Here is a 12,998-nt window from a genome sequence, read left to right on the forward strand (position 1 = left end):
GACATGGGGAACATATCATTACTGAGCTGTGCAGCACCCAGGCAGCCAATCAGCGGCGCCACATGGTGATTGCACCAGCCAGTACTGTACATATAGAACACAAAAGAACAGTACAGGGTACACAGAACTAGTCATAACACAATTAAAGCACAATTCTTAGTACACAATACAGCTGAGATATAAGGAAGTGAATGAGAATAGATGCAGGTATAGATTGTAGATGAGTAAGAGAGCTGTAGTTGAAATACAAGAAGAGTGCAGTGAGAACAGGAGGGAGGAGGGCCCTGCTCTAAGGAGCTTACAATCTAGAGGGAGGGGGAGACAGACAGGTGACATGAGGTGCAGGTAAGGAAACCTGAGGCAAGAAGTGAGCATGGCAGGACACGAGGCAGCAGGTAAAGAGAATGGACAAAGTAGTCCTCTCTCTCCTCCTATCCTCCTCTTCCCCCTCCACCTGCACCCTTGACCCCTAATAGCTTTGCACCGTGGGCCATGCCACAGCACACCCTGCTAGGGGCAGAAAGCATGTAGAGTGAATAGGGAATGCACAGGATTGAGGAACCATGGCTCTGGTACATAGAATGGTTCAGTATGAAGTTCATTGTCCTGGCTGTGCAGACTGTAGGTGATGCTGGGTCAGGTAACTCACTGCAGAATGCTGGATTTTCAGTGGATGATGTTGAATTTTATGTCCTTCTGTGTTCCTCCGGTATTTCTTTATGTAGTTGTTCAATGTTTGTTCAACTGTTTCTTTAACTGTTCAGATGCTACCCTTAGTTAAGAACACCCTTTGCTAAAACAGCCAGCTGCAAAACAGCAAGCTGTCTTGCTTCTAACCCTACAGAAATACTATCCCAAATTAAGAGCCAGGCCAGGCCAGACCATTTGCCCACCTGATTGAAATGCTAATTGTACAAAGATCATAAACTAGCCTGATTAGCCAACCAAGAGGTATGCTAATATTGGCTTACTTAGAACCTTCCAATCTATACATACATCTAACAAAATACAATCATCTATTGATGTTACATACATTTATAGCTAAAACATGCCAGAAGACAATGCAGAGGCTAGGCTGGGATCTGTAGTGCAGTGGATGTGGATATTACATACATTTATAGCTAAAACATGCCAGAAGACAATGCAGAGGCTAGGCTGGGATCTGTAGTGCAGTGGATGTGGATGTTACATACATTTATAGCTAAAACATGCCAGAAGACAATGCAGAGGCTAGGCTGGGATCTGTAGTGCAGTGGATGTGGATGTTACATACATTTATAGCTAAAACATGCCAGAAGACAATGCAGAGGCTAGGCTGGGATCTGTAGTGCAGTGGATGTGGATGTTACATACATTTATAGCTAAAACATGCCAGAAGACAATGCAGAGGCTAGGCTGGGATCTGTAGTGCAGTGGATGTGGATGTTACATACATTTATAGCTAAAACATGCCAGAAGACAATGCAGAGGCTAGGCTGGGATCTGTAGTGCAGTGGATGTGGATGTTACATACCTGTTAGATGACAAGAAATAGATGGATTAGTCCAGTAAAATCTGCTGCTCACCCAAAGTGGGAAAAGCGGTCTTATAAACTTGCATATAAGCCAGTGAACGCACATACAATAAACCTGTGTGGACACACAGGGAACCAGTATTAACCCCTACCCAACCAGGGGACTGCAATTAAACTTGCACATGGTAAATAAAGGACAAATAAAGGCGCATATAATAGGATATAATACTGCTGGACACACCATCATCTGTATAGGAACAAACTAACAGCTACAGTATCGAACCTAACACTCCCCAAAGTAGGAGATTGTAGCAAAAGCTCTAACAATTGAGTTAGATAAGAGATGCTGGCTGCAATCAAATGATACAATGTGTTAACAAACAATAAAACCCACAAGATTAACACAGAAGATACCAGCAAAACCTATTATTAAACGCTAAAGAAACACCAAAATAATATGTGCAAATGAAGAGAGAATAAATGCATGTGTAACTTTAGTGAGAGAATCACTCAAAGGAAACCTCGAGAAATCTTGAATTGAAAATTACAGCAGGGCTCCAACTGTCGGTCCAGGCAGGGACTCTTGCTGTAGCATAGAAATATACATCGGGGTGAAAAGTGATAGACCCACTAAATAACCGTGCAACTCTATAAGCATTTAAACCAAAGTTTAAAGGCGACATATGCAAGTAAAAACTATACACAGAAATCCAAAAAACGTCCAAACCCTTACACCGAAACCCTGACATAACAACCACGAGCTGGGGTAAACATATCCTCTAGATTTGGAGGGAGCGGCATAACCCCAAGTTCTGAGGAAATAGATAAACCCAACACACACCTTTTTCTAAAAGAGGAATATGCTGAACTAGATACCAATAATACTGGCAACAGTAATAATCAGCATATATCCCGATACTGAGTATAGTAAAACAGGTAACCGGGCTAAAGCCAATTTCAGGCAATAGTGCATAGACACAATAGACCCAGGAAAAGACCTCTAATAAAACTATAAAACTCAAAAAATCTAATCCAGTGCAGCAGACCACGGGCTCTAACCTTCTTTTGTTTTAAATACTCTATTTTTTCACACTTTCTCATTTCATTTCTTTGTATGAGCACCATGTCTAAATGTATATGATTTTAATTCTATATTTCACCTAGATAAACTAATCCTCTTCTGTTCCTAAGAACATAAAGGAATAAAAAACAAAGGGGAAATCTTTTTAAAAGCAAGTTTATTAAAAGTTAAATTTTATCCTATATTCACGATTACAATACAGTAAAAAATACAACAAATATTGTGTGCACTCAAACAGCGTAACCTCTTTTTGGCACAACTTCTTGTGCTACCACAGTTTCCTGCGGAGCACTGCTAGAAAGTAAAGAGAGGGGGATTGGAGGAGTTCTAGCTGCTGGGGAGAAGGGAGAGCATTACACTGCTGTGCTGCGACACTAAACTCCCCTTAGTAAAGAAATAAATACTCACCAGAGGAGAGCCAGATAAAAGCAGCACTGTCTTCTAGAAGCTTAACTGAGAGGGGCTGCTGTGATTGGACAGCAGCTGGATCTGCTCTCCAGTCACAGCAGCCCTCTCAATGAAGCACTTCTAAAAGTGCCGCTTTTACAGGGTTTTTTTAACCCCTTCCTGACAGAGCCAGTTTTTGCGTTCCTGACAGAGCCCTTTTTTTCAAATCTGACATGTCTCACTTAAGTGGGGATAACTTTTTTTTGCTTTTACTTATCCCAGTGATTTTGAGATTGTTTTTTCGTGACACATTGTACTTCAAGTTAGTGGTAAATTTTCGTCGATGCAGTCTGTGTTTTTTTGTGAAAAATACCAAAATGTCGTAAAAAAATGGAAAATTTAGCAATTTGCAAAATGTTAAATTTTCTGCTTGTGAGACAAATAATCATACCACTCAAAATAGTTAATAACTAACATAGACCATATGTCTACTTTATGTTGACATCATTATTTCAACTTCCTTTTAATTTTTTGGGACACTAGGAGGCTTACAATATGAATAGCAAATTCTCAAATTTTCAAGAAAATTTCAAACACTGATTTTTTTAGGGACCAGTTCAGTTCTGATGTGACTTTGAGGGACTTGTATGTGAGACACCCCCATAAATGATGCCATTTCAAAAACTGCACCCCTCACAGTATTCAAAACAGCATTTTGGAAGTTTGTTAACCCTTTAGGTGTTTCACAGGAATTAAAACAAAGTGTAGGTGAAATTTCAAAATTTCTTTTTTTTTTGCAGATTTGCAATTTTAATACATTTTTCTAAGGAACACAGTACATTTTACTAGAGAAATGTGAATGAAAATTGATTCCCCCAATTCTTTTGTTTTCATAAATATCCTATATGTGGCCCTAGTGTGCACGGTGACCAAACCACAGGCTTCATAATAGAAGGAGCACCTACTTGATTTTGGAGCCTCCTTTTTATGAGATTATTTTTTAGGCACCATGTAGGTTTCTAGGCACCATAAGATGCTAAAAGTTAGGAACCCCCCCACAAGTGACCCCATTTTGCAAACTACACCCCTCAGGGAATTCATCTAGGGGTATAGTGTACATTTCAAACCCCCAGGGGTTTCACCAATTGTGGTACAACTGGGCAGTGAAAATGAAAAATTATTTTTTTTACACAAAAATGCAGTTCTGGCTCCAAATTTGTCATTTTCAGAAGGTATGAAGGAGACAAAGCACCCCAAAATCTGTGCCCCAATTTCTCCCGAGTACGGCAATGCCTCACATGTGACCAAAAAATACCAGTTGGGTGCATGGCAGGACTCAGAAGGGAAGGAGTGATTTTTGGATTTTGCAGCTCAGATTCTGGTGGAATTTTGGTGGGTGCTATGTCGCATTAGCAAGACCCCCCAAGCACCAATACAGTGGAACCCCCCCACAAGTGACCCCATTTTGCAAACTACACCCCTCAGGGAATTCATCTAGGGGTATAGTGTACATTTCAAACCCCCAGGGGTTTCACCAATTTTGATACAAGTGGGCAGTGAAAATGAAAAATTACATTTTTTTACACAAAAATGCAGTTCTGGCTCAAAATTTTTCATTTTCAGAAGGTATGAAGGAGAAAAAGCACCCCAAAATATGTGCCCCAATTTCTCCCGAGTACGGCAATGCCTCACATGTGACCAAAAAATACCAGTTGGGTGCATGGCAGGACTCAGAAGGGAAGGAGTGATTTTTGGATTTTGCAGCTCAGATTCTGGTGGAATTTTGGTGGGTGCTATGTCGCATTAGCAAGACCCCCAAAGCACCAATACAGTGGAACCCCCCCACAAGTGACCCCATTTTGCAAACTACACCCCTCAGGGAATTCATCTAGGGGTATAGTGTACATTTCAAACCCCCAGGGGTTTCACCAATTTTGATACAAGTGGGCAGTGAAAATGAAAAATTACATTTTTTTACACAAAAATGCAGTTCTGGCTCAAAATTTTTCATTTTCAGAAGGTATGAAGGAGAAAAAGCACCCCAAAATATGTGCCCCAATTTCTCCCGAGTACGGCAATGCCTCACATGTGACCAAAAAATACCAGTTGGGTGCATGGCAGGACTCAGAAGGGAAGGAGTGATTTTTGGATTTTGCAGCTCAGATTCTGGTGGAATTTTGGTGGGTGCTATGTCGCATTAGCAAGACCCCCAAAGCACCAATACAGTGGAACCCCCCCACAAGTGACCCCATTTTGCAAACTACACCCCTCAGGGAATTCATCTAGGGGTATAGTGTACATTTCAAACCCCCAGGGGTTTCACCAATTTTGATACAAGTGGGCAGTGAAAATGAAAAATTACATTTTTTTACACAAAAATGCAGTTCTGGCTCAAAATTTTTCATTTTCAGAAGGTATGAAGGAGAAAAAGCACCCCAAAATATGTGCCCCAATTTCTCCCGAGTACGGCAATGCCTCACATGTGACCAAAAAATACCAGTTGGGTGCATGGCAGGACTCAGAAGGGAAGGAGTGATTTTTGGATTTTGCAGCACAGATTCTGGTGGAATGAATGGTGGGTGCTATGTTGCACCAATACAGTGGAACCCCCCCACAAGTCACCCCATTTTGCAAGTACACCCCTAAGGGAATTCATCTAGGGGTATAGTGTACATTTCAAACCCCCAGGGGTTTCACCAATTTTGATACAAGTGGGCAGTGAAAATGAAAAATTACATTTTTTTACACAAAAATGCAGTTCTGGCTCAAAATTTTTCAATTTCAGAAGGAATGAAGGAGACAAAGCACCCCAAAATCTGTGCCCCAATTTCTCCCGAGTACGGCAATGCCTCATGTGTGACCAAAAAGTTGCAGGACTCAGAAGGGAAGGAGTGATATTTGGATTTTGCAGCACAAATTCTGGTGGAATGATGGTGGGTGCTATGTCGCATTAGCAAGACCCCCAAAGCACCAATACAGTGGAACCCCCCCACAAGTGACCCCATTTTGCAAACTACACCCCTCAGGGAATTCATCTAGGGGTATAGTGTACATTTCAAACCCCCAGGGGTTTCACCAATTTTGATACAAGTGGGCAGTGAAAATGAAAAATTACATTTTTTTACACAAAAATGCAGTTCTGGCTCAAAATTTTTCATTTTCAGAAGGTATGAAGGAGAAAAAGCACCCCAAAATCTGTGCCCCAATTTCTCCCGAGTACGGCAATGCCTCACATGTGACCAAAAAATACCAGTTGGGTGCATGGCAGGACTCAGAAGGGAAGGAGTGATTTTTGGATTTTGCGGCTCAGATTATGGTGGAATGAATGGTGGGTGGTATGTGGCATTAGCAAGACCCCCGAAGCACGGTGAAATTATGAACCTAATAATCCATAGATGTGTGGTATATTTTAAAACACTCCTTTATACATAGGCCGGGTTTGTCGGGGCAAGTGTCACACTGGAAAATAGTTTGCTTTCTTATTCCCTTTTTATAGCAAACTTTGCACCTTTTTTGTGTCCTGCCCTTTTTTCCAGTGGAGGGGATTTCATCAGGAAAATGCTGCCCTGGTACAATACGGGGGCCAGTACTAGAAGTACTGGGGCCCTCAGCCTGCTGGTTCCCAAATATTAGGCCCTTTATGACTTCCTCTTGAAAGTGCATAAATGTCCCCCTCTGGCCGGTAGAACGGAATAGCACGTAAGCGTTATACAGTGCCATCTGGATGATATACACGGCCAGCTTCTTGTACCAGATTTTTGTTTTCCGCAGGGCACTGTACGGCTTCAGTACCTGATCTGAAAGATCCACTCCGCCCATGTACCTATTGTAATCCAGGATACAATTAGGTTTGGAGGTGTGGGTACTGGTACCTCGTACAGGGACGGAGGTGGTACTGTCTCCGTGAATTGTTGTCAGTATAAGGACATCCCTCTTGTCCTTATATTTGACCAACAACATATTTTCGGTGCATATTCCCCTGCTTTCACCCCTTCTCATTACTTGGGCAATGTGCGTTTTTGGGAGGCCTCTTTGGTTCTTGCGCACAGTACCGCAAGCTGCTGTACCTCTTGAACCAAGGGCCTTAAACAGGGGGATGCTGGTGTAAAAGTTATCCACATAGAGGTGATAACCTTTATCCAGGAAGGGGTGCACTAAATCCCAGACAATTTTTCCACTAACACCTACGAGGGAGGGGGGGCATTCTGGCGGTTCAATTCTTGAATCCTTCCCTTCATATACCCTAAACCTGTGGGTGTACCCTGAGGTGCTTTCACACAACTTATACATTTTTATGCCATACCTTGCCCTCTTACTGGGAAGGTACTGGCGGAATTTAACCCTTCCTTTAAAATGTATAAGGGACTCGTCTATGCAAATGAATTTATCTGGGATGTACATGTCTTCAAATTTGGCACTGAAATGATCAATGACCGGCCTGACTTTGAATAGCCGGTCAAAGGTGGGATCATCTCTGGGTGGGCACTGTGCATTATCGTTGTAATGCAAAAATTTAAGGATCGTCTCAAATCGAGCCCGGGGCATGGCCATACGGTAAAATGGGGTGCTGTACAGAACATCTGTACTCCAATATTGCCTAATTTCTGGCTTTTTTACTATGCCCATATGAAACACCAGACCCCAAAACGTCATCATCTCTACTGCATCTACAGGGGTCCACCTAGCAAATGATGACGTGGGGTTTTGAGCAATAAACTGCTGGGCATATAAATTAGTTTGGTCCACCATTAAATTTATAAAATCATCAGAGAAAAATAATTTGAAAAAGTCAATTTCTCTGAGACCTGTGGAATCAAATTGGATTCCTGGCATGGCCAAAAACTCAGGAACCTGGGGCTCAAAATTGTCTGGTGGTGGGGTCCATACGAGATCAATTATTGGGGGGGGGGGTCTCAGCTGCTCTACGGGGGCGTCTTTGAGGGGGTCCCTCATCACCAGAGGAGGAAGAGGAGCTTAAGGCGAATCCTTCAAATTCCCCGCTTGCATCACTGGCTGTGTCAGAGTCAGAAGCAAGCAGGGCATATGCCTCCTCCGCTGAATACATTCTTCTGGATGACTGGGATGACATTTGGGATGACATTTGGGATGCCATTTTTATTTTTGTGTTACTGGTAGTGAAATGTTTCAACACGTGTATAGTGTAGGGGGGGGTACAAACTTTATTTCAACCCGGGGGGTATGTAGTGTGTAGTGTGTATGTAGTGTGCAGAAAAAAAAAATACTTTATACAAAAAAAAAAAAATGGAGGGGTTAAAAAAAAAAAAATTGAAGGGGTTAAAAAAAAAAATTGAAGGGGTTAAAAAAAAAAAGGTCCTGCGCCAAAAATTGAGCACATATGTTGGTCAGTAACGTCCGTCACTGAACAGCGCTGAAAGGCAACAGGAATTTGATCAAAAAAAAAAAAAATAGATCAACCCTGTGCCGAAAAAGATGATCAGTGATGTACGTCACTGATCCGCGCACAGCGGCCACAGGACACCCACAAAATCACAGTGTGTGTAAAAAAAAAAATTAAAAAAAGACCCCACAGCACACACAAAAAAAAAAAAAGGTGATCAGTGATGCGACACTGATTACCAGTGAGGGGTAGCAGGTGCAACTGACAGTGCAACTGGCAGGTATATATAAAAAAAAAAAAAAAAACCTCTGCACCCCTAAAAAGTTGCTGATCACCTCAGATATAGTGATCAGCACAAAAGGCGGGGGCAGCAGACACAAAATTTAGCACTCTCTATCACTCTCTGTCACTATCTCTCTCTATCTCTCTATCTCTCACTATCTAACACTCTATGACACTGCAGCAGCAGCAGTGACAGGTATATATATATATATAAATACCCTGCGCCCCCAAAAAGTTGCTGATCAGTTAATTTATACTGATCAGCACAAAAGGGGGGGCAGCAGTCAGTTATATAAAAAATATATAGCACAATCTGTCACTATCTCTATCTCTCTCTCTCTATCTCTCTCTATCTCTCTCTCTCTATCTATAACTATAACACTGCAGCAGCACAAAATATAGCACTCTCTGTCACTAGGCCTCTCTATCTCTCTCTCTCTATCTCTCTCTATATCTCTCTATCTCTCTCTATCTCTCTCTATCTCTCTCTCTATAACTATATCACACTGCAGCAGCACAAAATACAGCACTCTCTGACACTATCTCTCTCTATCTCTCTCTATCTAACTAACGCTATTACACTGCAGCAGCACAAGTTCACAGGAAGTCACAAGTAACAGGATCCAGGAAGCATCCAGCACACTACAAGCACAGATGAAGCAGCCAAGATATTTGCAAGGATCAGGTAAGTATTTTGCCAGGTTCTGGTCAGTATATCGCGGCAGATTGGCACGGTGACCGCACTGCACGCAATTCCAGACCGGAATGGCATCTGCAGTGCAGTCACCGTTAGTTTAAACCCCCCTCCATGGCTGTGATTGGTCCGTCGGTCCGACGGACCAATCACGGCCTTTGGGGGCGGGCGGGGTGAGGTGGGGTGACACCAGTGTCACCCTTACACCCCGCGGTGATTGGTGCTGTACTTTACAGCACCAATCACCTCCGATCGCGTGTCACCGGCGAACGTTATTCGCCGGTGACACAGAAAACGCTGTAATTGGCTGTTCACACTGAACAGCCAATCACAGCGATCGCCGACGGGGGGGCGGCATCGCAGCCCCCCCTGGGCATGCACGGACATGTCTGCTGTCAGGGACAGCAGACATGTTGAAACTGTCACCGCGTCTATAGACGCGGTGACAGTTAAATGCCATGACGTACATTTACGCCATGTGTCGGGAAGTACTTCCCGACCATGACGTAAATGTACGTCAATTGTCGGGAAGGGGTTAATGGACGTTTTTAGCCCCGGCACTTTATCCCCTTACACTTGTTAGTGGAGGGCACCGCTTATCAGTGCCTCCAAAACTAATGTACAGATGGAGCCCCTCTCATGTTTGCAGGGACTGTTGATTCTATCCGCCAGCCATCGGAAGGGGGGGGGGGCGCAAGGGGGGGCATGCGCAGGAGACGCTTGCTCGCCAAGTTCAGATGGGGATCCCCACCGCCATCCACCGTCTCCCAGGTCCCCATCAATGTTCCCACCACCACCCTGAACCCCCCTTTACCCTGCCCATCTACCTGAAATGGAGACCGGCCGGTCTCGCCGCCCAGCTGCCTAGTGACTGAGACGCACGCGTGTCCCAGTCTGATGTAGTCCCTCTCTGCCACTGCTCGCCAACGGGGATGTTCTGACGTGCATCGGCAATGAAAGAGAGGGGCTCCATCTGTAATTGTCACAAATTACTGAAATAATATAAAGAAAATAGTTATGACACAGAATATGTGTCATAGGTATATTCTTTGTATTACTTTAACAAAATTACAGGGGAAGCACTAGTAGTGGTTACTAGTAAACACTACAGACAGTGGCTTAATTATAACCCTGCAGCCCCCGCGGTGGCGGGGAGGCGCTGAGAAGGTGTGGGGGTCTGCGGGGCTAAAGTTAACCGCTGCCATCTGCCCCTGCCGCCGGCCAGTACCCTGCGCCCTCCACATGCACAGAACTTCCTGCCGCGGTCTGCGCTTCTGTCAGGTCCCGGCTCCTGCAGCATATAAAAATTGACTCTCAGAAAATGTCTGCCCCCATACAGCAGACCATTTTTTAAGGCAGCCGCTAGCATTCTCAAAAACAGTCTGCATTATGGGGGCAGCCATTTTCTGAGAGTCATTTTTTATATGCCGCAGAAGCCGGACCTGACATAAGCGCCAGCCACGGCAGGAGGTACTGTGCACGTGGAGGGCACGGGGGAGGGGGGTTGTTAACCCTAGTGGTTGTAGGGGGGGTTTGTTAACCCAAAATGGGGGCGCTGCGTGAATTTGTGTTGGGGGGCGGAAATATAATAATTACGCCACTGACTACAGAAACCATTGCCGGAACTTGTGGGTTGTGGGTCAGGGTGCAGAAATATAATTTGGGCCTCCCCACCACCAACCAAACCTAAGTTCACAATAAGCAACATGACAGGGGGTGACAGGGAGAGGCAGTGTGTGACAGGGAAAAACAGTGGGTGAAATGAAGAGGGTGGACAGGAGCAGCTAAGGGCCCCTTAATCCTCAGCCTTCTTTGCATATGACCTCACGCCAGGGCACCCGGAAACTACAGCGGTCCGGGCCGCTGTACGAACACCTACTGCCACGCTACTTGCTGCAAAGTGCAGTTCCATGTACCCTGCAAGCCAGAAGCATGGGCATTGGTGTGGACACAGTGCTTCTGCACTCGGTGCAGCGCACCACTCACCAACACCTAGATACTGCACTGTCACACAAATATTTATTGACAAATAGGCCCCTTAGCAAGAACAGTTCCCCCAAGGAGAGATGGCTAAAGACTAAAGGCCCATACACACTAGACGATTTGGGTCAAAATATTGTTCAGGCGTTTTAAATGATATTGTGAACCATATCATCCAGCGTGTACGCTGTGCATCGTTACCAATGTGCGCTCCTACATGTCGTTAACGACCACCTCCCTCTTCCAAACATGTTCAGATGGGGAGGACAGCTGCAGCATGACCGGCGCCCCCCCGTCATTGGCACCATCGCGTGCGGCATTGGCAAGTGTGTATGCACTTTCCGAATCTGGTGCCCCCCCCCCCCACGCTGGGTACTGACTAGGGATGCCAATCCCGGGGCATTTTTTCAATCCCGGGCTCCGGGATTGAAAAATGCTCAATCCCGGGATTCCCGGGATCCCGGGATTGGCATCCCTACCTGTGCTGTGCTGCATATTTGTGGATACCCACCCCCACACCGGCCGACCCGCACATTTACTTACATTAGCGGGCGGCCGGCCGGGAGTGGGTTCGGAGGTGCACGGTGCCTCCAGGCTTGTGCACCTCCTTCTTAGCAGGCAGGGCAGGCCGGTCGAAGAGGCAGGGCATGACAGGAAAGGAGGCGGGTGGGCGCGCGTGCGGAGGAGACGAGAGGGGGCGGGCACAGGAGAAGGCTGTGCAGCGTGACCTCTACTGTCACGCTACGCTGGCCGCACGCAGAGGTCAGGATTCGGGAGCCGGGCAGCGTCTGAGCGAGTGCTCAGACGCTGCCCGGCATTAGACTGCGCATGCGCAGTCTAATCCCGAAATCCCGGGATTGGATATTCCAATCCCGGGATTGAAATCCCGCACTTTTTGAGGCCAAATCCCGGGATCACGCCGATCCCGATCCCGGGATTGGCCACCCTAGTACTGACGCTGCCAATATCGGCTTTGGTTGGATCACCCAATGTGTATAGGGTGTAAAAGGCACTGTGGAGAATGTTACTCAATTTTAGGTAATCGGAAACATTTATCAAAGTTTGGATAAAGATAGATTTGTGCAAATAAAGTACAGACAAATCAGCTTTTGTCTTACATGTTACAGGCTCTGTTTGAAAAATGACAGTGTGGAGCTGAGTGGTTGGTACTGTATTACTCAGAAATGTATCTCTCCAAGCTTTGATTAAAAAACATAGAAACTAGAAAATGATTCTGTCCAAACCAAGTAGAGGAAACTTTCCAAGTTACATCTCTTGGAAAACTATTATCATCTGATGAAAACCCCTTAAGATATTCCAATGTGATGACATCTGTCTTCAGTAAAGTTACTGAGAAGGTTACAAATCAACTTTCAAATATAACTATGCCTGGAAGAGTTACTTACCTGTCTTCGGTCTGCTCTCAGGGATATTAGATGTCAGAAACAAGGTCCCAGGGAAGCTTACACAAAATCTGTCCAGTACATTTTGGGGAAGTCATTCGCCCTCGACACTTCCTTCAATGAGCAACATCCTCTTTTGCATAATGCCAATAGTTAAATTAGAGACAGAAATAAAATGATATTGGGAGAGATAGGAAAAGGGGATGGTGTGTATTGCGCTGCTGAATATATGTATAAATTTAACCCCTTCCCGACGGGGCCTTTTTTGTTAACTTTTCTTTTTTTTTCCTCCTCGCGTT

General features: G+C 44.8%; 1 protein-coding gene across 1 annotated transcript in view; it reads right to left on the bottom strand.

Annotated features, from left to right (window-relative positions):
- The window catches only part of LOC146041720 (sialoadhesin-like), a 74,569-nt gene extending 61,816 nt beyond the window's left edge, over positions 1 to 12,753 (bottom strand). The window contains exon 1 of the mRNA XM_083161634.1: positions 12,703 to 12,753. The gene's annotated coding sequence lies outside the window, so the exon portion shown is untranslated. The remainder of the gene's footprint in view (positions 1 to 12,702) is intronic.
- Between the last annotated feature and the right edge of the window lie 245 nt (positions 12,754 to 12,998).

Source organism: Crinia signifera, chromosome 19 (genome assembly GCF_055691185.1).
Source record: "Crinia signifera chromosome 19, ASM5569118v1, whole genome shotgun sequence".
NCBI classification, from domain to species: Eukaryota; Metazoa; Chordata; class Amphibia; order Anura; family Myobatrachidae; genus Crinia; species Crinia signifera.